Consider the following 27172-nt stretch of genomic DNA (forward strand, 5'->3'; position numbering starts at 1 on the left):
CCTCACATCTGAGAGACAGGGCATAGCCATAGGCCCCTAATGCCACGAGTTGCAGCCACACTGCCACACTTCCCTTGACCTCCGTCAAGCAACTAACTGTGTGCTGTAGGTTTGTCCAACAGGAGTCCATTAGAATGAATCCGAAGAGGAAGGGAACTCAGCCCAATGCTCCAGGTGCCACAGTGCCCCATCAAACCCATCTGTGCCCACCACCGCTTCCTCTGCTGCTGCCACCACCACTGCTAGTGGCCACACCACCACTATTCCAGCCCTTGTCGCCACATCTGCAGCTACTGCATGTACCCATTAGAAAAAGTACAGCTCCCTATTGGGAAGCAAAACTGCAACCATAAAAACTGCAGCCCTGCCCACCACACCGGCATACCACCAGCTGATTCTGCTGGCAGTGGTATCCCTGTGTCGGAAGAAGTGCTAGTCCTCCTCGAGGAAGGGGAGGCAGTCATGGCAGTAGTGCCGAATGAAGGGATCTATGAAGATTTCCGGAGTCCAATAACATTTTTGCTGATTTGTTTGGTTGATTTTACCACTTTCTTCTGGGAAAAAAGCAGGGGAAAATCCCCCTTTCCCACTACTTACCCCCCTTCTTTATACCTAACCCAACCCCCCCGATGTATATTGCGGCACTAAAAAATAGTGGTACAAAATTCTGCAAAAACAATTCCGCAAAAATGGGTAATACCGGAGGAAGAGGTGCAAGGCACAGCTGCATCAAAGACTGGCACTCAATACAAGCCTCTTCCTCATGAGCACCAGTATCAGCCGTTCACTGGCACTGATAATGGTGAGGGAGATGATCATGGTGAGCACCTGCACCCCGGCACCACGCCCCTCCCAGAAGCAGCACATCTGGCACCCTCAACAGGAGCCAGACCTGGGAGACCAGAACCCGACTTTGACCTGTGACAGCCCTTGCCCTTGTTGTTTCCTCGCTCTATGAAATGTAGAGGTGGCAGGACTCACAAAAGGTATACGAGGCATGCCAGGTGAAGGTATTGACTAGTATTTAACAAACAATTCAAAGAATTGGGTGAGCAATGGTATTTGAACTTTCTCTGCTCGGTACACAAAGAGTACTGCCACTACGGCTCTGCAGACCTCGTGGCAAGGTAGGGCACAGAAACTATAAAGCAAGGTTTTGGACTGCCACTCGGCAAGTCTCCCGCCTTGAACACCAACACCAATCCACATACTTGTGTCTTGTAAAACCCAAGTTGGAAGTCTACAAAAGCTGCTGGAATCTCCCTCAGATCCACAAGGGTCAGGCCAAGTGGGGCGGAGGAAGTAAGGCAGTGAGAGGACTCATCAGGAAGTGTTGTTCGTGGGAGTTGGGCTGGATAGGGGGCAGCAAACACCATTAGAGCAGCGGGCTGGAACATTACTAGTTGTGGCAGGGAAAGGCATAGCGGGTATTAGACTGTAAAAAAGTTAAGGAATCTAACTGGAGGTATTTTATTGTAAATAAGGGAACACGGGTATGGTACACTTACTCTATTGTCTGTTTGTGTATGTTGACTGCTACATTCTATTTATTATTGCACTTGATCCGAGACGAACATGTCCATGTGCTGCTTACAGGAAATATGCCCTGCACATCCATCACACAGGTTTTATCCTTGCATCTGTGTAGCACATCAGTGACACATCAACTTCCGGGGCACCAATGGTCCAGGGATGAATATCGGTTTCTAAACGATTAATCAGCCCCACACCTCTAGTACACCAGAAGGGATCCGAACAGATTGGAAACAGAAGCAAATTATGAACCTCCTTGTCCAATTTTGGTAACGTGGACAGAACGGCAGGCAGATCTCCACAAGGTCGTGGATTGTTGGTTAGTTGCAACACAGCGAAAATGCTATTATTACCCAATGATAAAAGGGACTGTCCAGTCAAGGTTGTATAAAAACATCTACTTTATTATTATCAAAGCAGACAGTTCTAGCACACTACAAAATACAACCCACCCTGTAAAGGAATGCAGAGGACAGACAGTTTCAAGGAGGAAAAGGGATGCTCTCTGGATATTGACAGGAGGGAAGTTGGTAAAGTAATTAATTGCAATATTTCATGGAAACTTGGTTCCAGCACAAAGTCAGCAAAGGGTCATAAAATGTCAATAGCGGCCTTTGGAGAAGGACCAGGGGGACAGAGCCACAATGTACCTTGTGCTTGCAGAAGTTCTTGTTGCTCGACAGGGTCGAGTTGGTTTTAGGGCGCTTTGCAGCTCCTGCGACAGAGTTCAAGAAGGGAGACAGCTGTGGGTTCCAGGGGGCAGGCAGTCGGCAAGTGAGGCTGGACAGTTGGCAGCAGTCTGGTCTACAGGGTGGCTCAGGGACAGGAATCGTTGTCTCAGTGCTGGTTGCTGAGTCTGAAGCACTGGTCGAGGTGTCTCGGACGACGTTAGCACCTTCGGCGTGACAACAGTCAGCGGTGCAGCGGTTGGAGCTCGAAGGGTTCGACCGGCTTAAAAAAATGTCCTTTAAGGTGGATGCTGGTTGATGCTTGTGGATGCACTCCTCCTAGCTTCTTCACTGTGCTCGGACAGCCCAAAGTTTAGGAGAGTGTTTCAGGCAGCAGCCTTGTCCTTGCTTTTGTTGAGAGACTCTCGGCACTTCCCATCTAGGAAGCTTGCTTGCACAGCCTAGCAGGGCACCCTGTGTGCTGCCTGGGTACAGGTTCGGGAGTTGCTGGAGGGTTTTATGGATTCAGTATCACCCTCTGCTCCCTAGGAGATGTTTAGGGGTGTGATATTGCTTCCCTCTTTGGAAATCCTGACCTTCCTTCACTGGCGTAAGCTGTAAGTCAGAGTGTACCTTCAGTCAGGGGCCACATTCGTTTTTCTTGTCACTCTTTGCAAAGTCTACAGATGATCTGCCCACAAAGAGCGTCTGACCCCCCTTTTAAAGCCAAATGGGCCACAGTGATTGGTGTAGGCTAAACTTACCTTAATGAACCAATCCTGGGTCCCCACCAACAATCTCCTGTAAGCATTAGGTCATAACCAGAGTGCTTTGCAACCAAAAAGGTAAAGGGGTGAAAACATGTACTACTAAGTCTGACCCGTCTTCCTGTCTGTTGTGGATCAAAGGGTCTCTCTAGTCTAGTCTAGTTAAGGGAGCTCTCTCTAGTTCCTGATTAAAGCAGCAATTCTCCCTTGAAGCTGCGGCATGAACAGACTTCCTGGCACTGCCAATCCACATACTCATACCTTCTGAATGGGGTTCCCCTGTGGGGTTGACTACTGTAAACAAATTGGGCCTCTTTACAACGGTAAGGTCACTGGCGCCCTTGTTTCTGGACCAGAAAACTAGAAGCAAACTACAAGTCTGCCTGCCAGAGCTGCTGTGCCCGACAGGTCTGACCCTGGCGGGTGCAGCGGCCATGGTAGGCAGACTTGTCACAGGAGCACCGACACCATTCTTAATGTTGCTGGTGCTCCTGTGCCCCACTCCCATAGAGTCCCATAGAACTCTATGGGAATGAGGTTTAACAAATGTACCAGCGCCTGACTTACCGGCTGCTGGACTTGTAATAGCCCGGTGGCACCGGGAAGTCAGGCACCAGTAAATGATTACGGGTCTAGCGGCAACCATACTGTCAGGTTTGAATTTTCACTTTGGGAGGCTGGAGGCTGGAGGGAAAGGAGATGAGGGATAGCAACAGGTAGACAAAGAAAAGGAGTAATGAGGGCAAAGATTGAACAGAGAAGTCAGAAGAATTGAATTAGGAGAAGGATATGAGTTTGGAGATTTGCCAGTATTGTGAGTCATCAATTTGGAGAGAATCATCCAAGATAGTGGAGTTCCGCTGGAGTTTGTGGCCCTTGATCATGTTGGGGAGGTTGCATTCTCCCATGAATGGGAATATACTGTCACTAAGACGAAAGTTGAGAAGGAGGTCAAGATCATGGAAGAAGCGGTAGAATGCGTTAGGGAGCTGCTTAATGAATGAGGGTGATCATGAGAAGGGGTTGGTGTGAGAAGTTGAACATTCATATGTTTGAAAGTATATGGAAGAAAGTCAGCAGGGACTAGGATTTAGATGGTCTGGAGCAATAACAAAACAGGTACTAACCGATAAGTTCAGCAAAGCCTTAGTTAAATAATTGCTTTGAGAGAAAAGGGCCAATGACAGAATCCTGCATAATGGTCCTTCCGTCTTGTTCTCTCTCTCTGCAGCTTCGACCATCTCCTGCATTTGCAAAACAAGGCAATACCAGATACCACACACACCCTTCTTCCACGGAGAGCTCGTTTGCAGGTCATCTATAATACTCCTTGAGGTATGGCGGTTCCTGGCATGTTCTGGTGTCTCTGGAGATATATACCAGCAAGAAATCTATCCTCTTGGAAGCCTGTGTCAACACCTGATTACCCCCTGGACAGAAGTGCCCCCTTCATCTGGGTTCTCAACTACACCATCACACTGCTTAATCCTTTCCATGTTCCCTACTCTTCCATGACTAGTGTAGACCAGATTATATAGCACCTCTACCCCCATAATAGTTTCAGACCAAACCAGAGTGCGATGGAGTAAAGACCTTGCAAGTTAACTTCTAACCCATTCCCCTAGCCTGGGAAGCTTGGGAACAGCAAACACCTTCTATTGAATATCGTTTCATTCTTTGCCTGTTTCGTGCTAATTCTGTGATTTACCACTTTCTGATCTTTTTTTAAATGGTGGCCCTATTCAACCATGATGAACATAATTTAGTATCAGATTTTCTGCCCCACATTAATGAAAATGTGTACATGGCAATGGTTGTTTGCCGTGTGAACCTGTGAGCTACCACATCTTACATCACTGCCCTCTTCCAATCCTGCTGGTTTGTCCATTCCCACCGGATGGTCTCCTTAATGACTTTGCAAAACTTTTCTACTACCCCATTTTTGGGGGATGATAAATGACTCTTGTGTGGTTTTCTATGCCACTTTTACAATGGAATGCAGTTTGTACCTTGGGAAATTAGGAAATCCTAATTTCCCAAGGTACAAACTGCATTCCATTGTCGGTTAACAGGATGTTGGGAAAACCACCCCTCTTGAATATCTCATCAAGGAATTATATTACTTTTCTTGTGTCAGTGTCTCTGGTGATGGTGAATTTTACCCAGCGAGTTAGTAAATCTATTAGAACGATACAGTACAGGGGTTTCCACCAGCAATAAGTGGTGCCAACCAGGTCCATGCCCTCCATTTCCCATGGTAATCTGGCGATAGTGGGTTCAATCATTGGGTAACTTGGACTGACACAGCTCTTCGCATTCTGTTCACAAAGTATACATTTCCTCACAGTTCTTTAGATCTGGGCATCACACCCGAGCCATGGTGCTCTAGCTGGCGATGGATGAGACCATCACCCGTTTGTCACTTGTTGTAGTAATAAAAGAGGTACCAACCAGCACTTCCAATGAATCGTAATTATTTTGGAGAGAAAATGCCCCATGGCAGGACCTGCATAATGATCCTCCACTCGCTCCCACTCTGACACTCAGAACCTCTCATACATCTCGAACCAAGGTGACACCATCTTCCTTTGGTAGTTTAGAGGATTGATAAAGAAAGGTGGCAGAGTCAGTGAGCAAGACTGAGGGACTGTCAGTCTCCTGTGGCCATTCCATGTTTCAGTGACAGCCATAGGGGTAAGGTGGGGATTGTGAGGCTCAGCATTGTCTTTAGGAAAGAACATTTTGCTACCGAAAGATTAGGCATTCCAGTGTAAGTGCAGTGGAAGAGAATGAGGAGGTGGATGGAAGAGGTGGTCCTCCCAGAGGAAGTATGTGGAGGAGGAGGAGGGTGTTGTAGGTGTAGTTTGTGTGATTAGAGGGGGAAGAGAAAAATAATTTTTTAGATTTTCAATTAGTACATATAAGTTATTTAACTTTTTGCAGAAAGAACATATTGAAAAAGTGACAATTACAAATACACATTAACGACAATCGAATAGAATCAACAGTAGTTTAAATTCTCTTTAAATTGATTACAAAACATTCTTGCTTAAAAATATCAGTATCACTTTGTCTAAAATGAGTTCATGGCTGTTTAAACTACTATACCAAAACTACTCTGAATTTAAAAATAATTAATAAGAAACAAATGTGACAAACGTGTCAATTCTGAGTTCTTCAAGTGTATTGAAATCAATTAGAAAATGATGGAGCATTTCTACAACTTCGGCACAATGGGCCTCATTACGAGTCAGCCGGTCCAGAAACAACGCTGGTGGTAAATCCGTCGCCACCATTGTTTCTGAACCGACTGGTTCCGAGTCCTGCAGGCGGGAGGTGTCACTCCCGCCAGGTCTGATCCCGCGGGAGTAACACCACCCGCCTGCAGGCGGACATGGAAACACTGGCTCTGTCATAGACGGAACCGGTGTTTCCATGGTCCCCATCCCCATGGAGTCCCATAGGACTCCATGGGAATGGGGATTTACAGAATTCTGCCTCCAGAATTTCTGTGTCAGCAGGGTTTTAATGCCCCGGTGATTCCTGCAATCACGGAGGCGGAATGGGATTACGGGTCAGGTGGCAGCCTGCCGGTTTTACCGGCACGGCTACCACCGGACTCGTAATGAGGCCCAATGTCTACACAATGTTCAACCTCAGAATATTAGCTCAAGCTCCTGACATTTTTCTGGTGGGCATTACATTTAGTTTAAACCTCAGCATATCACCGCTATGCAATCTGGAGGGGTGCTTTTGCAAATAAAAAGGTAGAACATCAAAAGCTTTAACCTCATATCTAAAATATTCAAATAAATGACAATGCAATGCCAGCACACAATTTTCTATCCAACCCAGTACAAACATTTTTTTTTTCACCCTTTGAGAGTTGACCATGAGATCCTCTACTCTACAGAGATCGCATATGAACTCTGAATAAGGGAAGCCGCCTAATCCAACAACTTAATACCTTACACAAATCATTGTTCATTTCCATCTTTAGATTAACAAATAAACTGTTCTCTGGAGGAACAAGAAGCTTCCTAAACAGCTGCAGTAGTTTCCAATTTGCACGAACCCGCAGGGAAAGTTATTCCAAATCCTGTCTCATAATTGGGACAGGCGTTCCCTGCGGCAAGGATAAAACCTTTCCCCACAGTAAGCCCTCAACCCTGTCCCAGTTGGAGGACAACAATCTTGATTGAACATCATAGAGCAAGCAAGGAATAATCTTCTGATGGTAGTAATCTCGGATTGGTATAGCAGTGAAACGGCCAAATCTTCTATCAATTAGCCGTAATTCCAAAGGACTGATTTCTCTGAGTATTCCCATCCAGCAGTTTGGTCCACTGGAGTGTATAAAAACCCCAACATATTAAAAGCTGGATACTAGCTCCAACCGTGTCTGATTTAAAACCCCAACACATTTTTATTTCGCACACTTGGTGGAATTGAGCATTAGTCTTTTGCATATATTATCTTTCAATTCAAACCCAAATTCAAAAAGGATGAATTAGTTGCATTAAGGGCTTGTTGGAGTATAATAGGAGTCAAGTCGAAAAGGACGATATCGTCCGCGTAAGATAAATTGTTTATGGCCAAACTATCCAATTTCGGAGGATTAAGCGATTTACTGTTCAAGGCTTCGCCAAGGCCACTGATATACACATTAAAGGGAAATATTATAGGTTTGAAAAAGGAAGTAGAGAAGAGAAATGGGGGCCCATGCTGGGAGTGCATGGAGTCATCAGGTGAAGTTTAGACAGCGCGTGCTTTGTGGGAGAATCCTGATATGCTTATGCTGGTAGGAGAATAGCAGAAGACAAGACAAGACGCATAAGTGGTAGGTGTGTACAGGTACAGCGTATTGCTTACCGGTACCAAAGAGGAGTAAAGCAGCAATGAGCAGGGTGTGTAGCTCTTGGTTTTTTGAGTCACCCTTTGCTGTATTTGACCCAGGCCTTTGAACGTTTTAGTTAATGGCTCTATGGAGACTGAATAAGGAGGGGATGTATGACAGTATGCAGTGATTTTAACAAATTGAAAATAACGAATAACATTTTAATCTAAACATTTTAGTCGAAAAAAATACTGAATTAAAAAATAATATATATGGGGGCTGGGGTAAGGGGTTGAAATGGGTTGGGAAGCCGGTTGGGGTGGGTTTATAGACAAAGGGAGACGGGGGATATGTGGGGACACCCCACACATAAAAAAAATGTAAAGTATTTTTTTCATTAAAAATGTTTCGTTAAAACATTTTTGTTATTTTTTAATTCGTTAAAATCACATGTAGCCATTTATATCAAATGGCTTCAATGGAGCCAAACCAAAATGGCCACAATGGCTTCCAAAGGTCGAGGATGCTTAGTTAGGTGCCTTGATCTTGCACGGAGAGGGGATATTTGTTATTGCTTTGGCGGTTAGTGTCCTTGTGAATGGCAGGTTGTTGCACAAGATTCCTTGTAAATGGTATTTCCTTCTTTCTTCCAAGTTAATGTAGTCTGTTTCAAGTACCTTCGTCTAGTAGCGAGAGGGCAGTTTCACTTTGCTGCAGGGTCATCTGATGGTGGTCCGATTCAACAAGATGCGAAAGATGTGGCAAAGAATTCCTTAATGCATGTGGGTGCTGAATATAATATTTTGGCAAAAGGATTAGCCTATGTGGTGCAATCGAAGTTGGAGGTAGCATGATGAAGATTTATAATAATGCATTTGGGGTATGATAGCAGAGCAGACCATTTGAGAAAGGGGCTTAGATTAAGTGCATTTCATTGGGAGAAGTCATGAGAATGGAAAGTGACTGGGTAGAAACTAGTCAGACACAAAACATGTTCAAATGGGCTGGAGCGAGAGGCTAAAGGCAGACTTGGCAGGTAGGAAGGGATGAGAGGCAGAGATAAACAGAGTATTTTGTATCATATTGCACGCCAAATTAAGGTTATCTCTACATGTTACATGATATTATTATGAGAAACTACACCCGCGTAGGCTGAACCCCAGATTTGTTATTTTCTTCTGCAACCTGTTACTGACCTTTACTGAAGGCTAAGCCATCTACCTTGTAGTCAGTCCTAAAAGTATGTTGTTAAACTGGATACAGATCGTCCCTATTGTTACAAATGGCACTGGTAACACAAGTGAGGATCTCTGTTCTGAAAGGCTGTTTTGAATTTTACAGCATGACTTGCAGGATAATATGACAGCATCTTTAATGTTGCTTAAGTCAGCCATAAGAACAAACAAATACTTAACCATGTCAACATAAAGGGATGATGCCATAAAACAGCTCCACAAAATATTCCCCATGCAGCCTTCCCACATCCTTCATTTTTGCTGCTCACATCTCAGTTAAGTAATGTGATGCGTTCTACCTTGTGTTGCTCTTGGCCAAGACAAGACAAGGTTGCTATTCTGAACGCTTCTCTTCTTTCTTCTCTGTGGCTTTGTCCTACTAATATCTTGGACTCCATTTTGTTGCTTTTTCCAAGCCCTCACTTTGTTCATTATCTCCCTCATTATCATCTCCCTCATCATGCTTGTTGTGTTCACATGTGACAACTATCACTAAGCTTTTTTCTCCTGCTCCTCCATCGCTCCAGACACCAGGATCCATTTGCAAGGCACCCGCTGGTCATCTCACTTACATTTCCTCAATACTTAAGCATTGCTATGACAATGTTTTTGCTCCCTCACTGATGGGCACCCATTGATCCTGCGGATTCATAGGCCTTCTTCTTGATTGTTGTCATTCAAGCGTTCATTGTGTTCTGCACCATTTACTATTGCTCTGTTGTGAACCTCCTGCACCCTCATACTTCTCAGGCCTGAACTCATTCAGGCTTGCACAAAAAGGAAAGTTGGGAGCAAGGTGAGGGGGAGAAGGTAGTTGGACGGGATCTCCTGGAAGCAGACCTAAGTAGGAGCTGGGGGGTGGGGAGGTTCCACGGTATGCTTGGCACTTACAGGAAATCGTAGAACTGCGCTTTCACCACTCGGGCAGTGGGTAGGCAAGGCGGTATACTACGCTCTGGTAATTTTAGGGTTTGTCTTTGGCCATTTTAACCTCTTCCTTTTGAGCCCACTGGCTTCATGGGGGGAGGGTCCATGTGGCCATGGCCAAGCTGTTGGACTAGCATTCAAGTCCTTGGGCTCCCACCTACATGTCTCCTTATACCCACCATGTTGGCCACTCTTAGGCTTTGTCGTCTGTGGTCACAAACACACCTGTGCCCCCAAACCCTACTGATGCCCATTTGGGAGGCCAGTCCCACTGTCATTGTAGAGTGCTTGGTCTGAGGAGTGGCTAGAAAACCCTTCTTCTCTTCCACCCTGAACGCCAACTCAGTTGGCCCATGACAAGGCCTTTGGTTCCTTAGCCTCCAAAGAAAACCCAAGAAGCTATATTAGACTCCTCGGGGAGTAATAATGCCCTCAACCCTTATTGCCCATCCAAATTTGATAACGTAGGAAGGACATGTTGGCCTTTTGCCCAGTCCAATGGGGATCGATCTGGGCACCCATTGTCTTCCGAAAAGGTTCCAGCTCCTCAATGGAACAGTAGGTGGACATTTGACTCCATGGGTCCATGACTAGAGATGCAAATTAACAAGGGGTGTCCTGGGAGTCCCTCTGCCAGACAAGAGCCTTACCCAGATTCTTTAGCTCACTATCTTTCACAGAGGAGAAATATCCAAAACATATCAGTCTTTGTCCTTCCCTGGTACAGTCCTGCACCGAAATGCTAGGCAATTCTCATCTGAACAAGAGTACCAACAGCAACCACAGACATATCCATTTGATGTTTAAGTGTCTGTGGGCTATCACTAACCCCCGAAATCCTCTTTACCACAAACTAGACCCTGAGGTTTTGACCAGTGTGTACCAATAGGGAAGAAATACCACTTGGGGCCTAGGTAGGACCCTCAAACCTTGCAAGAACTATTTTGGATGTCTCGGGTCTCCTTATCTGGGATTTCCACCTCACAGAGTAGGAATATGTCACTGCATCGCCTTGGACCTTGCAATCCTCATGAGATGGTTTCAGAGGGCCATCTGTATTCTGGAAAATACCAATTAGCAAAGGAGGGACATTCTTATTAAGATACTAAGCTTTCCACGTTTGTTAAGATGGAGTTGGCTCTTATGCCATGGGCATGCTTTTTAGGGATCCCATTTTGAAAAAGATGTCTATGAATGTAGATATCTACACAACTGTAAAAAAAAAGGGCAAGTGGGATAGTTATAGAGTCTTCAATGATAGTCACTGCACTTTTGGTGAGGCCAGACAATCTACAGGCTTCTTCTCCATCCACGGACACTGAACTGGCCATACTTTCGCCCATAACTACCCCTTCTCCAGGCCCCACCAAAACTATCTGACTTTCTTTCAGAGCCATGGATTTAAACCTGACATTTACATCGCTGCCAAGGAGACTTTGGCTCATACATCTTTGGTAGGTGCAGGTCCCTGTTCTACCCCTGTTCACATGGGAGTTTTCCTTGGCTTGTTCACCAGTGCTTGGTTTAAAATTTCTTTGTACCCTTGTACTCGGAGAGTCATTTGAGGATATATGATACAGTCCTGAGAGGGACTATTAAACAGCTCTCCCTGCTTGCCTGTCAGCTTTCCCACCAATTAGGCACATTTTTGTTGACCAGGATATTGCCATCCCCTTAGCAAGTATGCCAGATCTGAGACAGCTGATGCCACACCTTGCACACCATCTACCTGGTGGAGAAAAGGGACAACACTGTTATGCACCCTGTTATCAACCTTACAAACACAAGCGTTTGGTCACCTTTAGACTCTTCAGAATGGACAGAGGTGCCCTCATGAAGGATACCTCCACCTTGGATACCGGCTAATTTCCTAGATCTGATGACCCCAGATCTGATGAATGCTTAACTTAACATCTCAATAGCATGTCATTATGAGGACAATCTTGATTCCCAGTTGAGAGCAGAGTACCTGAAGGATCACTTGTATTTTTTCTTGCCTCTCCTTTGTGCCATGGTGTTTCACCATGCTGCTGGATCAGTTCATTGCCTATATTTGTGCAAGAGGTGTTCGCCTGATCATATACCTACACAGCATCATCAGGATGGCTCGATCCGAAGTGGAGTCCCATCCCATCAATGGTATGAGTGTGGCTTTGTGGTACACTTTGGTGAGTCATTATTGACCGAGGCCTGAGAGACTGTTTCCTTGAATTTCTGGTGGACCCTGTGCTGCATTTTGAACTTGCCTCCGCCCAATTGACGGCAAATACATTGTGAACTATACCTGTTTTTGGCGTTTCCCACAATCTCCCTCTCAGGCTTAGTGAGCCACATTTGCATCTGGCTTTCTCTCTAAAACAACACGAGGACCCCGGTTATACATTTCTCCCATAACTCTCGTGTACTGGGCTCACATATAGAATACTGGGACAGTATATATCTGGAGTCTACTTCTATGTGACAACTTTACAGTCCCCTCAAAATGTGAACGCATGTCTTATTTTTTGAATCCACAATTTCTCAAATGGTAAATATACACAAACCAATAACTTTTACATTAATACCAAGTTCTTTAATACTTGTGTCCCTTCGAAACACTAAACAGGAAATACCAACCGAACTAATACACAATTGTTTTCTCTGTAGAGTACTGGCTGATATACAGGAAAAGAAGCTATCACCCAGTGTTCTATTCTAATGGCTAATTCAATTATCACTATTGAATCATATGCACAGGTAGACATTATCTGTACAATACTTTTCCCAATCTCTCGTTATGTAACAGGTTTCTATGGTTGGGGATTATAGATTAGCTCTGGTTCTTATAGGTGTTTTTCAGATGCTGTTTTGCATGTTGCTGCGTTCTGTGCATTACGGTGGTTGGTTTGATAGTCTGGTGGTGTCTGCTCTAGTATTCCTTCGATCCTTTGCTGTGGGTTGTTTGTTTTCTGGTGTAATAGTATTGTATGCCGAGAGGTAGTGGGAGATGTATGCGGTCTTTGTTCTTGTCTTTGTCCGTATCTGTAGATAGTTTAGAGGTGGTTGAAAGTGATTTTGAGGTGTTGCAGATTCTGGTAGGTAGCTCCTGTTGTCCGACGCTGGTGAGGTTTCATTTGTCTTTCTTGTTCTGCTTTCCATTCTTGTTTCCTTGTCCTTCTTGAAGAAGGGCATGTTTGTGGTTGCAGTGTTTCCTGACTGTTGTGGTTTAGTGTTCTACTGCGGATATGGCTGTGCATTAAACTGTTTTGGTAGTAGGCTCCCTAGGTGGGAGGCTGTCTCTTTTTGATTGTTCCTGTTGGTTTTGATGATGGCAGGTAATCTGTAGTGTTAGATGATTGTTGTTGACTGGATAGATCGCTGTGGAGCTACACATAGTGGCAGGTGCCTCGATGTGGTTATAGGTTTGTGGTGGTTTTCATTTGTCACAGAGGTCTCACATTTGTCATTTGTTCCAGGGGCAAAAGCCCTCCTGGGGTTGTTGATTTATTGTTTTTTGCATCTTTCTGGAGTTCTCTGGGGTTCTTGGTGAGAGAAGTCAGGCGGTTAGGTTTGCGGCAAGCGAGATTGGGTTTCCCGGGGCAGAGCTTCTTTGTGTGGTCTGTTATTTCAAGGTTGATAATCCTTATGGTAGGACATTTCACAGAGATTCTTGGTGGCAAGGTACTGAACTAGCCAATTATTGGTGGTGAGGTACTAAAATAGCCAATATTTTGAGGAGGTCGCAGGGGCGGTTGGCTTCTCTGTGGAGCTTGTCTCGTCATTGGAATATTTCCTTGGGTTGGGGTCTCCAGATTTTATTGTGGGTGGGGGTTTGGTAGAGAGAATTTCAGGCTGGTAGAGTTCAAAGTGGCAAAATCCAGAGTGATTACATTCAAGGAAGTATCCGGATTAGAGTGATTAAGGTTTGGGCTGGAGTACACAACGCAGTGGGATCCGGGGGGTATGCATACTGTGAGTTAGTGTTCAAAAGGACTTAGGTTTGAAGTAGGACTTGCATGTTTCAGGGTTCAGGAAGGGGTAAGGATTAAAGTGGAAGACTGCAGGTGGTTAAGTTTGAGAGTGCTAGAGTTCAGATCATTGAAATTCAGAGCAGCAAAGAAGAGTAAGGTTTTCAGACTGTTGGAGTTTGAGGTAGCAACTGTTCAGAATGAACATAATGTTGGGGTCAGTCGGGAACAAATCAGTACAGTTTGAAGTGGCAAATTTCAAAATATCATATGTCAAGACCAAAAATAATTTTCTAGGACCAGGTAGTAAGTAGTTGAGAAGGAAGAGATTAAAGCGCAATAGGAATCAAGTCGGTGTAGGTTTAAAGTGGTTAGGTTTAGGAGCAGCAGAATGGAATCAGTATAGTTTTAGAATGGCGGTGGGTGTTCCTAAAAGCAGATTTTAGGGCAGCAGGAACAAGTTAGTGCCGTTATAAGACTGTCTGAATTTCAGGGGCAGTAAAAACCAAGCCAGTACGTTTTTTGAGAGAGTTATACAAATTTAGCTAAATTAAATCATTATAGAGTTAAACTCGTGCCACCACCCTGCACTGCTAAGACTAACACCCAGGACATCAAAGATGTCATCACAAATGTCATTGATGACATCACATGTCTTGCTCCCTCTTTTTTGTTCACTGACATATCTAAGCCAGGTAGCTTTCTTCACTGTCAGTCAGGAATTAAAAAGTAAAAAGTGCTATATTTGTAGTCCTTACCCTTCTCATATGTTCTTACAATACTTTCCTTAGGGTACAGTCACATCATATGATACATATACATAGTAGAAGAAGGAATCTTGAAACACAAGAATCTTTTCTGTGCATGAAGTTAATTAGTTCGGTTATGAACACTTTCTGGTAATACTGCAGTTTTTTTTGCTTACTTTACATTCCCTGTAAATGCTTCTGTTTGTATGCATTGTGGTCTCTTTATGTTTTGTGTGCAATAGTACAATTATGCAGTAAGGGAAGCATTCGTAGATACTTATGTTTCACAGTATGCAAAATTCTGTAATGGAAGCATTTATCAATTTAGTATCCAACATGCGAAGATTTCAAATATTGCACCTCTATAGCGCATGCTGCAGACAATGCCTACGTTTCTTCATGTGTTCGTTCATGTACTGAAAGAACTCAGTAATGAGCAATGCATTGCTTAATGAACTATTTGGCATATGATAGTTCTTCAATTATCTCTGATACTTTTCTGCCAATATTATAATGATAATCCCTTGTTGAGGCTTTGCATGAAAAGTAAATGCACATGTGATGTCATCAGTGATGTCATCAACGACATTTGTGATGTCATCTTTGATGTCCTGGTTGTCAGTCTTAGCAGTGCAGGGTGGTGGCACGAGTTATGGGTGCTTAGCTTACCATAACTGGCAAATTTCAGGGGTTTTTCGGTTTTACTTGGAACCATAACGTCCCTTTAACAAAGTTTTTTCACTGAATTTCATAGGTTTTTAGTAGCGCAACTTAACCATAACGTACCTTTAACAGCTTTTTTTACTGATATTTATATATCTCTGAACTCTGCTGTGCAAGGGCCGTACTTGTTGGGAGAGCCACGATGTTAGTGGATTCTATGAGCCATATGTTGCGCATATTTATTTAATAAAGACATTTTTTGATACTGGTTTCCTGGAGCAACACTAATTGAACGGGGGAGTGCTTTTCAACGGACTGCAGAAGAAACAGGTCTCATTACGACCCGGGCGGTAAGGGATTACCGGTACCGGTAAGGGCACTAGTGCCAGTAATCCCTTACTGCCCAATTCCGAGGTCCCTTTGCGGGTCCTCCCTTAACGGCTGGTTTTACCAGCCGTGAAGGACGGGACCCACAAAGGGACCTTGGAGGTAATTATGGTACCACAATTTGCGGTACCGTAATTACCGCCTTCCCCATTTCCATTTAGCCCTATGGGGGCAAAAATGGGAATGGGGAAGGGCCAATGGTGAATGGGGAATTACCGGTAAGGTACCGGCGTCAACCATGGCGCTAATAACGCCATGGTTAACGCCCGGGTCGTAATGAGGCCCATGGACATAATTTGATTGTTGTTGTTTTTGTGTAAGGTTGAACATGAACAACCAATATCCGAATTAAAAAAATTAAATACAAATTAAAAAACCAGTAATATGCTGGCAAAATGTGCAAACAAAACTTACTGCAAAACACAGGACCTGTGCCTGAAAGCATAGTGGTAACACAGAGGTGGTGTGAGGGTCAGGGGGCATTTCCACAGCTTTACCTCCCCCTAGTTATGCTTGCTTCGACATTGCTTGATGGCACAACTGCTGGCTTGTCATTTACTGCTGCCTGCCATGTATTCCTCATACGCTCTGCCTGTCACGGTTTTACAGCGTGTAGGCGAAGCATCCCCTTGACAGCCTGGGAGACCTGGACATAGAAACAATCAATAGACACTCGTGGAGGCCTTGTATTCCGGGCTCTGCATCATAGGATTTGATCATATCAATCATAATTGAGTTAGATATCATCCATCTGACTCTCAGCGCACTGGGGTCAGAGGGGGACGCAATGCCTCACTTCACATCAATTACTACATGTAGGAGTGGGCTGGAAGCAATTCCCTCGGATAGTTCGCCTCTACAAATGATTATACAGTTACAGTGTTAAAGATCGCTCTCGGGTGCAATATGAAAGCATGATTCCTATCGACATTTCCTTCAGAGACAGTTAACCGGATTTCATAGAAGGCTGAAATGATTGTCCCTCATGCAGTGAGCATGAAGAGCAGCCTTCGAAACATAGCTCAAAACGGCGTTAGAAGAGGATACCGGTTTTGCACTGAAAACAGAATAAATTACAATTATAAAAGTATTGTAATTATATTATTTTATCACTTGCGGCTTTTAAGTACTGTAGTAATGAATGTTATTATTTTCCAATGTAATGCATAGTTGTAAGGCTTTGTACTTTCAGATTGTTTAAATGCCCAACAAACATCTGTTTTGAAATGTAATGCAAGAGTCGACATGTACGGGAAATGAGCAGGTGTCCATGTGCCTTAGCACATTAAGATGAATTTGATAAAAAATTATGCACTTTTTTTAAAAAAAAGATAGCGAGCTCCTACTAATGGAGACAGTGAAAGGAATCCTCACACATAGGCTTAATCAAATGTACAGTAAGCCAAAATAATATCCAATCAGACTAGCACTTTCACAATGTAAAGATAATAAAAAGTTTTGTTTAGAGATTTGGCATCATGAGTGAAATATAGTGCCTCAGTCAAATAATCATAATGAAACTAAATGGGGACATTTGCAAATACCTCAGAATTAATGCTGGGTGAATCTCCAGCCAGGCTTGTTCTTGGCTTACAGTATGTGTTGTTCCAGCTCGGCGCTCTAGGACACACTGACAGCCGATAATAGTGGTTGCACTCACCATGTGGGTTTTGGAGTGCAGGGTTCTAGTCAGTGGTGCAGCAGGAGTCACTGAATCTCCCCTGTGATATTTGGTGTGCTCTTGGAGGGTACAGGAGCCCTATAAAAGGAGTATACCACTTTGAATTTGTGGATTTTGGTTGACTTTTGCAGCAGGTGTTTAGAACTTGTATATTAGTAAATTTCGGAGGAGGTTGATGATCTCTCTTATCACTTCATTAGATTTGAGCCCTTCTTTGCCGCTATTTACCCCCTTTAATCTGCTTGTGTCTTTAATAGTCTTCCTTTGTCATCTGCACTCGTTATTTTTCCTTTCCCTCACAAGAAATACCCTAAAATGTTTTGCCCTTCCTTGACCCTGCTCTTTTTCCCCTTTGTTACACCTCAAAATGCTTGGTGGTGACACAAAATGCCAAACTTCCCAACAAGCCTAAGAGCTCTGACACTAGTAGTGTGGAGTATAAAACATATCGTCAAAAAAAGCGAGAAAAAAACGTTTCCTTTGCAATCCCTGTCCCATTTGCTGTGTGTTTGTACTACTAAGCCTTGTGTGACTCTTTCCACTTGTTGGCCTTCCCCTTCCTTTCACCCCAAAAACAGAAGAAAAAAATATCTACTTCCTTTGGTGCCAGAGAACCCATGTAATCCATGTGTTTGCCCTATTCAATCACTTGCCTACATCGGTATTATCTAGTGTATTCTACCCACCAAGTAGAAGGGAATTTAAATTGTGAAGGTGGAAGGGATTTTGAAGAGGAGGATGGCTTCTCAATCAATGAAGATATTGATTGCCACGTGGAGATCTCAGAGGAGAATGGTGTGCAACCTGTGGTTATGGTGTCTGGGTGTACCAGATGGCGACTGCCAGGGCAGGTGTTACCTGCTGTGGGAGAGCCACTGGGAACAGCTCCAAAATAGGAGACAGGGATTAAATACTGTTTGCCACTACTACAGGAAGAAGGGATGGAGGAGGAGGCTTGGCTGAGAAGAACTGAAGCTTTGCCACTGCTAAAGGAGGAGACAGGGGTGGAGGGAGGGAGGTGGAGACGGCAGCGCAAATGCAGAGACTCCTTATGCCAGAGGTGTTGGATATTGCTGGGGAGGACTGTAAAAGCTTGATCTAATGTAGGAGAAGGGCATCACAGTTGGGGATCCACTGGAGTCATTGGCGGGCAATGCCTTAACCAATTTTGGAGTTGGAGAGGAGATGGTGGGAACACATTGAGAACATGTATCATAAAGGTACTAGATTGCCCAGAGCCATTTTAGGAGAGGGAGCAGGTGGTGGTGAAGAGGAGATTTAAGAGCAAGAACTGGAGGAGACAGAGGGCGACCCCAGGATCAAGGTGATACTGAGGGATCTGCACATACACCTGCTCTTAACGAAAGGGCTTTGCTGGCACAGGCATTTCAGAATAGGTGAATCCTGACCCTAGGCCTGCATAGGGCCCCCTTAGTCATGGGATTGGGAGCAGTTATGCTTGCTTACGGAAATAAAGTTATGGGGCAGAAAGTCACTGTAATACGCAATGATATGGAAGAAAAGTATGACTAGTCCTAATGATCAAGTGTCAACTTCGATTTGCCCCTCTTCCACAGTGCGTTCCAGTGGTGGGGATGGCAATGGCGGTGTGTCCTCATACGTTCATACATTAGCCCGTCCCCGGGATTGTACACATTGGCACAAGCACATCTCAGCCACTTATCTTTCGCATCCTGCACCTACATCTCTGCCTTCCCTGCATAGTGCTCCAGTGGCCCCATCTACAACTATTGCCATATCCTCACCGCCACCATCACCACCACCACTGCAGCTTGGATGTGTCGCTATTTTGGCAGGCATTGAGGGATTGAAAAATCAATCACACGTGCATGCACTGCCTGTATTGCCAGATGATCTTCTGTCATTCAGGGTAATTGTCGTGGAGAGGCACAAACTCTGGCACCAATCTACCCTCTTGCGGGCAACTGACTTGGCATTGGGGAAGAGGGAAGGAAAAGGAAAGTTGGAGTGATGTTCTCATGCCCAGAAGGCTAGTCCTGAAATGTTGTGGGAATGGCTTTCGAAGAGTGCAAGAGGACCACAATGAGGGGTAGAGGCTGATTAGGTGCACCACTATCTGCAGAGTTGAGCAGCGAGTGAACAAAGTTGAGAGGAGTTAAGGTGTTAATTAGAAGAAAGGGAGACAAATCAGACTGAAATGAAATTAAATTAATAGACCAAATATTGGTTCACATGATTGTGTTTTGTGAGCTTGAGTTTCTCAGATACTGGCATAAAATCTCCAGATGACACACGTTCAATAAAACATATTCCACCTTTTCCTATTGTGCATATTTGCAATTTCCATCCACAGCATGCAAAATGTTGCCAGCTATGAACGTGCCCCTTGTTTTCATCACTCTTTTTTTTCAAGAATGGAAGAAAGGACAATATGTATTTGATATGCTAGAGACATATGAAAAACATATCAGTGGCACCGCTGAGTTCAATGTCAATATTACCAGGCAGAATAAAGAAGAAGCCACACATGCAGAGGCTGTAGAAACTTCTCTAGCTAGACAAGCTAGTAAGACAAACGGGTAAGACCTCTCAAACATCATACTCGTTTTACCGGTGGATTTGCCATCTAGATGCCATTGAGGACCTCTACTCATATGAGTGTTTTCTAAAGCAACTGTGTACATGTTTGCAATTTCTGGAAAAGTACAACAAAACAATAAATGCTGTAGAACATGAAAATGCTTCACAGTAACTAATTGCAGTTGAAATTCGAGTCACGTGTTTACAATTTCTATGCTCTCATGAGTAGCGGGGACTGGAGAAAGCAATAATTATCATGGTGCAGGGAGAAGTTAAATAATTGCCAGTGTCACTTAGGTGGGCCCTGTTCAAAGGTGTCTCTTTGTGCATTACATTGATTGTAAAATAGCAAGAGCAGGAATCAAGAATATAAGAGTAGCATTACACATGATAATGACATTTATAACTATTCAAACATCCCCACTGCAGTCAGTCACTAGAGATAGGGCACACCAGCAACAACATTTCCTGGGGTGACAGAATGTATTGGTGGTGGTATGGTGACTGGCTACTGGTGGTGAGATTGCTGCAGAAGAGGTCTTATGTGTTGATCCCAGTCTTTTGCAGAGTGGTGCATCATATGGCAGTGCAAAGATGTGGTACCAAACTTGGTCCTAGACTTTCTCCAGCACACAGTTTTGTTGCACAGTGTGTATGTGGTGAGATGCTGTCATTCTTTGTTCTGTAGTATGAAGACCTTCCACCGAATGGACTTTCTTGCTGGAGCAAGAAGATATTTCCTCCTATAGTGTTGCTGCCACATGCTGATATTTTTAACTTCGATATCTGACAGGCTATCTTTGAAAGAGGGGTTTGTTTTTTGCGTCTTACCACTGTAACTGTGATAAAATCCTTCTCCTTCTCTTCCTCTCAATTATTGTTCTCCTGTGTTCTGGACTCAGATGGGGTATCACATTTAACATGGTCATAATTATCGTCATAATTAGCATTTTTTATTTATTTGTAGAACACGGATGTCACATTTCGATCGGAAATGACTTACAATATCACATTTACAGATGGTGGAAGCATTCCCACAAAGGGTGCCTGTACAATAGTATAAAAATGAGAACAAGTAGTGAGTCAGTTATTGAGGGTGAAAAAATGTGGACATATACCAGGGAAAAAACCAACAGAAACAAAATATATGTAAGAAAATAGGTGACCTACACATGTAAGTCCGCCAAGGGTGCAAGTGCTTCAAACACAAGAGGAGTCTAATCAAATATACAAAATAACATTAATAACATTATTAAGCGTCACTGGAGGTAGTGGTGAGGTCAGGTAAGGAGGACTTGGGAGAGGACAGGTAGAGCTCCCTCTTTAGCAAGTAAGTGAAGTTTAAGTCGAGTTTTGAAGAGGTCCACAGTTGGGCTGGCTTTGATTGTTATGGGCAGTGGGTTCCAGTGTGGCAGGGTGAGTAGGGAGGAAGAGCAGAAGTGAGAGGAGGCACAGGTAGGGTACAGGATGCTGAGATTGAGTGCAGAGGAGGATCATAGAGAACGAGATGCTGACTAAACCGAGATACAATAGGACAGGTACTGGGGAGCAAGACCATTGAATGCTTTGGTGACTGGAAGAAGAGCTGTTGCGCATGGAGAGCCAACCTGCATGTTGTTGGTAGGTAAAAGTGGGGGAGGATCTGGGTCGGTTGTGGGGAGTGTGGGTAGCAAAGTTGCGGACTTTGTTTAAAGGGAGGAACGAGTAGAGAGGTTAGTAAAAAAGGACACATTTTCTGAATGTTCCGTCGGTTAATATGAGCAGCCGAGGCAGTGGTAGTGATGAATTGCTGCAGTCCTATGTTGACATGAAAGAGGACCCTTGCCTATCATCAGCATTGTCCTGAGACTCATGACCAGTGGATCTGGGTGGAGGAGAAACATCCCACATTCTGACCCACTCCACTTGTTTTAACTGACTCTTCAGTCGAAACAAACTGTATCTCAGCGCCACCTTATGCACCAGAGACCTTTAAGTGTTCCTTGTGTGATGGCACACATAATGGTCAAATCTCCATTGCCGCAGTCTCAGTTACAGCCAAGGAATGCACTCTTTTGCATAAAGCAATTGTAATATTTCTTATTTTCATGCAGCTTCCAAGCAGCAAGTATTTCTTCTGGCCACAATATATAATCCGCAATCTGCCCCTGCCTACTAAGAACTATAAGACTTTTTCTCTGATCTATTATTTGGTATGGTCACTTGATGACAATGCACTCAGTTTCATAAACTGAATCTTTCTCTTGCCTCAAAAGAAGTCTAAGATTACTTATTTGCAACTTTGCAAGTAACAACTATTTGGGCTGTCCACTAAAAGATGGTACAATCAATTACAGCCACTGAAGATAATCTACTCTTACCTATCAAGAATTGGAAAAATAAATCTGCACCTAGTAACTAGTATTTGGTCTGCCCACTAAATGGTGTAGAAGCCACAACCACTAGATCTGTCCTACTCTCTGCAACTACTAGCTTGTATTTTTTTTTAGGAAATAAAAGAGAGAGCAGTCACAGCCACTGAATATAATCTCCTTCTGGCTGCCAGGAAATATAATACCTTTTCTTGGCAATTAGTTGTGACCACTAAACGCAGCACACTCATTTACAGACAGTGATTTTAATCTCCTCATGCCTATCAAGAAATATAAAAAATATTCACTGTGTTTGGTATGCCACTAAAATGCAACATACTTTGCTGCCAAACCGGGCTCCTTTACTGGGTTCCCAGAATGGGGAATTACCCGGCCATTCCGAGATCGGAGGGCCCGGTAATTCTTCCCTCTGGGATCCCGGGCCTGGACCTTCCCCATTCTCATCTGAGCCCCCATATGGCTCAATGGGAATGGGAAAGGGAGCTAACAATGGGCCGGTCGTAACCGGCCCGTTGTTAGCTCCCTCTTCCCCTCGCGGGACTCGGTAACGACGCCTGGTTTTACCAGGCACCCTTACCGGGTCCCACGAGGGGACCTCGTAAGTTCGTAGAACGGGTTTAACGGGTCCACCTCCATTACCGGAGCCCGTTAACCCGTTCTGCGAAGGTCGTAATGAGGCCCATACACTTAGTTACAGACAGTGGGACTCATTGTGAGTTTGGTGATAACACCAAGCGTTATGTTATGGCAACAGGATTACAAGTGGTTGTAATTCCCCATTTTTGGAGTCCATTGAGATTTTCGGCACCGTTACCTGCATAGTGTCGAATAGTGGCGAATTCTGTGCTTCAAAAACTGCACTGCTGCACCGGGCTCGGCGAGCAGTAACGTTTGTAGAAAACGGAGCGGAGCAGTTCTCTCTGCGTTTGTAGAAAACGGAGCGGAGCAGTTCTCTCTGCGTCTGCCGAAAGCAGACTCTCCTCGTTGCTATTCATTCACCTACATCAGACTTGCCCTGATGAAGGAATTGTTTTATTCCGAAATGCATTGGCAGAATATAAGTCTATGGATAGAGTGACTTGTGGCAAACTCTTTCTCACTAAGAACACTATTAGTGATTACTTTTTACTTTTTTCATAAAAAAACCTTGGTTTGATGGATAAAGTCAACATTGAAAAACTATCACAACTTTGAATTTTTGAATTTTTCCATGAATCAGCTGTATTGTTCACACAAATTGCATACAGTAAATTGCAACTAACATAAAACCCGGTTTGGGATTCCAGAGAGCGGCTGTATGATTGGGTATTTTACCTAATCTTTTGCTTCTACTGTTTTTTGGGCTTGGGTGTCTCCAGGCCTTTTTTCAGCCAGCTCCTGTACATAGGATCTAATTTCTAAAAAAAGACTCATCTCATCAGAGACCTTTAAGGATACCAAACAGTTTAATACCCCCGTGGTGCCCGCTCACATTTGCTTCCTACAATGTAAAAATGATGCCTATGGAGTTTGTCTCCAAAGTTAAAAGAAACACAGAGCCCAAATCACCAAAAAATACATGAGAGAGCGGGAAAAAGGTGTCACTCTCTCCAGTTTAGAAATGAAAAGTCCTAAGGCAGAAGGGAATTAGCACCTTTCGGAGAATTCTCCCTAACAAGTTCCCCCAGGAAAGGAGTGATAGAGATCGGGTGAGAGTTTGCCGGGATAGAAGGGTTAGCAGAGGGTTTTTTGAGAAAATGGTGCACAAGAGAGTGCTTGAGAGAAGTGGGGAAAACTCCAATGGCGAAAGAGAGGTGCAGAGGTCAACCAAGGCTGGAGCAAGAGAATCAATGTTGTCCTTGATGGTTTTAGGAGGGCATGGGTCAACCTGTTTGGAGGAGGCTTTCATGGACTGGCCTTGTCTAGCGACCTCCTCAGGAGTGACAGGGTTGAGGCAGGAGAGAAGAGGGGGTGGTGGCCGATGGTGGCCCAAGAGATGTGGTTGCATGCAGAGGTTCGGGGGAGAGAGAGAACAGGATGTCCTGTGTTTTGGCAGTGAAATGTGCAGCCAGGGCTGATCAAAGGGCCCGGGTGGGTGCAGTATAGGAAGAGGCTGCAGCAGGATTGGCCAGTTCCTTGCAGACTTTGAAGAGTTCAGCCATGTTGTGAGATGCCGCTGAGATGCAAGTTTGAATTTAGACTCTTTCTTGGAGCGGATGCAGAGTCTATATTGCCTTTGGAGAAGGCGGCAGGCCAGTTTGTCAGATGGTGCACCTGAATATTCCCATTTCCGTTCCTCTGCTCTGCACTTTCGTTTAAGGGCAGCCAGCTCGGAGCCGTACCAAGAGTTACATTTTTTGGAAGGCTTCAGACCGACCCTCATGACAGGGGCAAGAATGTCAAGAGTGTTTAAAATGGAGTGGTGAAAATTAGAGATGCCTGTGTCAGAGTGGGAGTCAGCCGCAAGAGTAGAAGTAGAGTAGGTGGAGGCAAAGGCAAGCACTGTCACTCTTTTCATGGGTCGGATGTCCTTGAAGGCAGGAGGCAGTGATGGGTGTGCCAGTGCTAGAGGAGAGGAGAGTTTCATGTGGGAAGAGAATAGAGAATTATCAGTCCAGGGGAGTGAGGTAGTGAGAGGGATAGAGAGAGGGATGTCTGTAGAGATAAGAGCATCTAAGGTGCGGCCAGAGGTGTGCTTCGGGGCTGAAGGAGGAAAGGAGAGAGAAAGAGAGTCGCATAGGTTGCGGAAAGGACCTGGAGAGTCAGGAGAATCTTTTTTTTTTATTTATTTATTGTGATATAACCACATTTGGGTTTTCTTTACACATTCAAAAGCAAAACATATATACATGCAAACATCATATTATAAATTATATCTAGATAACATTTAAAACTAATTCATCACAATCTTATAAAGTTAGCATATTAAAATTGAATTCATCAAATCAATATCTAATTTTCCTATAAAACAGTTTTCCCCCTTACTTCAACAATCAATCAACAGTATTCTGACTATATAAAACCTGTCAATTGCAAAACCCTTAAAATATTTAGGGTCAATTTTGTTTCATGGCCCGCAATCATTCTTTCCCAGAAAGTGTCGGAGGATAATCTATCCAATGACCCAACTGAATTCCCTAAATGTTCCACCCTAATTTTCCAAGTGCCTTGGCAGAATCTTAGCAGGTGCTCTAAAGTTTGTTTGCTTAAATCTGAGCATTCCGTGCATAGACTCCGGGCCCCTTCAGTGACTCCCCATTTGGTTAATACTGATCCAGTTTTAATCAAGTTTAACCGTACCCTCATAAAATATTGTCTTCCTTTTGGGTTAGGGAACTTCATCAAGTATCTTGGTACAAAACCCTGTTTTTTCCCGTACTTAAAAAACCCTTCAGGAATAGAGGATGATCTCACCATATCCCCTGTGGAAATCCAATCTCTCAAAGATAAGGACTTCTTAACTTTCAGCGGGTTTGAACTCAGTGTTAATTTATCTGATTCACAATAAGTCCGCAGATTTTCTGCCGTCTTTTTGAGTTCTGTCAAAGTTAGTGAGGAATCAAGATTCATATTTTCTAGGAGATTTCCATATAGTGTATTAGTCATTGGCACAATAATTGACCTATACAAGGAAAGAAGTTTCCAATCAACTGCGTATTTTAAAGATTTTAATCCTAGCTCAAATCTGAGTATTATCGTATGTAATCCTTTAGGCAATCCTAATACCTGTTTCCAAATATAACCTTCTATTTTTTGCCAGTCTATTGACCACAGCAAAGGTTTGGCTTCAATTCCGTACAATAGTACCGGGATTACTTTGGCCACATAGAAGTTTATAACAGGCATAATCGAAAATTTACCATAAAGGCTGGCAATCTTCTTCATCTGGGCTATTAGTTGTGTCCCTTTAGCCAGGATTTCACCATACTGCTTCCCAACTGTAGGGGTCTCATACACAGTAATGCCCAGATACATTACTTCTTTTACCACCGGTATCTGGTTACTGCCAATTGACCACCGATATTTTGTTTCTTTGCGAACTTTCTGCTCATAAATTACAATCTTAGATTTGTCAGGGTTTACAACAGGTCATTTAATTTCATGTACTTGTCGAGGGCATTCAACAATCTTTGTAGACCAATGGGAGTCCTGTCAAGAAGGACTATGTCGTCCGCATACATAAGCCATTTTACGGCCAAGGACCCCACCTTTGGGCTTATTAATGATGAGGATTCTAGGGCGGCTCCAAAGTCTCCCAAATAAAACTTAAAGAGAAATGGAGCCACCATACAACCCTGTCTGACCCCCCTATCTATACTTATATATTCTGACAAATATCCATCCATATTTAATCTTACTCTGGCTGTATTTCTTTTGTGAAGTTTTACTAGTATATTTATTAGAGTTTTAGGTGCCCCTTTCTGTTCCAATTTGCTCCAAAGTTTATCTCGATTTACCATGTCAAAAGCACTTGACAGATCGATAAATGCTCCATAAAGTCTTCCTTTATTATTTTTATCTTTCAGATTTGGTAATGAGGCTAATATTATACCATTCAGAGAGGTTGAATGGCCTCTTCTAAATCCGGTCTGCTGTTTAGGGATTATGTTATTTTGTTTCGCCCATGTTTCAAGTTCTCTTAATATCAGACTAGTAAACAACTTGCTTTCCACGTCAAGCAATGTAATTGGCCTGTAACTAATAGGGTTTTTGCAATCCCCCTTCTTGAAAATCGGGATTATAATTGCCGTCTTCCAAGAAGATGGAATTATTCTATTTGCAATCACTTTCTTGTACAAGGTATATAGGATTTCAGCCCACAATGTCCCATTTGCTTTGAGGACTTGATAAGTTAGACCATTTGG

The sequence above is a fragment of the Ambystoma mexicanum genome, chromosome 1q (assembly GCF_040938575.1).
Source record: "Ambystoma mexicanum isolate Mex_15411 chromosome 1q, UKY_AmexF1_1, whole genome shotgun sequence".
NCBI classification, from domain to species: domain Eukaryota; kingdom Metazoa; phylum Chordata; class Amphibia; order Caudata; family Ambystomatidae; genus Ambystoma; species Ambystoma mexicanum.